This window comes from Bos indicus x Bos taurus, chromosome 24, assembly GCF_003369695.1.
Source record: "Bos indicus x Bos taurus breed Angus x Brahman F1 hybrid chromosome 24, Bos_hybrid_MaternalHap_v2.0, whole genome shotgun sequence".
NCBI lineage: Eukaryota > Metazoa > Chordata > Mammalia > Artiodactyla > Bovidae > Bos > Bos indicus x Bos taurus.
This window is the reverse complement of record NC_040099.1, coordinates 57,910,720-57,911,583: the sequence shown is the minus strand read 5'-3', so window position 1 is coordinate 57,911,583 and position 864 is coordinate 57,910,720.

Below are 864 nucleotides of genomic sequence, written 5' to 3'. Positions count from 1 at the left end.
CTCATGGCGTGGACCCCCTTCTATCACCTGAACGAGCCCTTCTGGTGAGTCTGATCCACGCTGTCTGAGAACCAAACCCCCACACTTCAGCTTTAAAATAACTTCTCTTAGATCATTTTCAGCGACACAGAGAATTACTTCCTGTTTTATGTCTAAATTTATCTCTGTAAAGCTTTGCAGGGCGTGGCATGCAGTCTGCACAAGGGCAGAGGCACCTTCACGGGTAACAGTGGAGAGTGGGGTTCAGCAGAAGCGGGATATGCAGACAGGGTTGGTGGTTGGCAGGCCAGGGTGGGACAAGGGCTGGTCTTCGCCCCTTCCCATTCCCGCTCATCGATAGCTTCCGGGACCAAGATCTACTCCAAAGAGGAGTGCAGCACAGCTCATTTGGGGTCTGGGTTTCAAAGACAAGTGACTCTGAGTCGAGGGGGCACAGAGTGCGGATAAATGTTAGGAGAAATACGGGAGAGACGCGGGTGTCTCATGGGCTGATTGACACCGTTCACAAGTGGTCTGAATAAAGCGACCCAGAAGGGAGAAGGGTTTAGCCCTCTGGAAGCTGAGCACTGACAAGCTGAAAAAGCTCCAGATGACTGGCTGTGGTCCAGGGCAGGATTCTGCTGCTCCCCATCCACTCCTGCCAGCCCAATGTTAGGGGAGAAGCCCAGGTCCTCAGGCTGCCCGAGGGATGGGGATTCAGGATGCCAAGGGAGCCATCTAGGTGGCCTGTGTTTCTGAGGTCTTCACCATGCTCTTTGGAAGGACTGCTCTGTCTTCCTGGAGTGGCACTCTCTTCTCAGAAATATTGCTTTTCAGCACATGGTTCAATGGGAGCCCCCAGTTTCTTACCAATTGGCTTTCTTA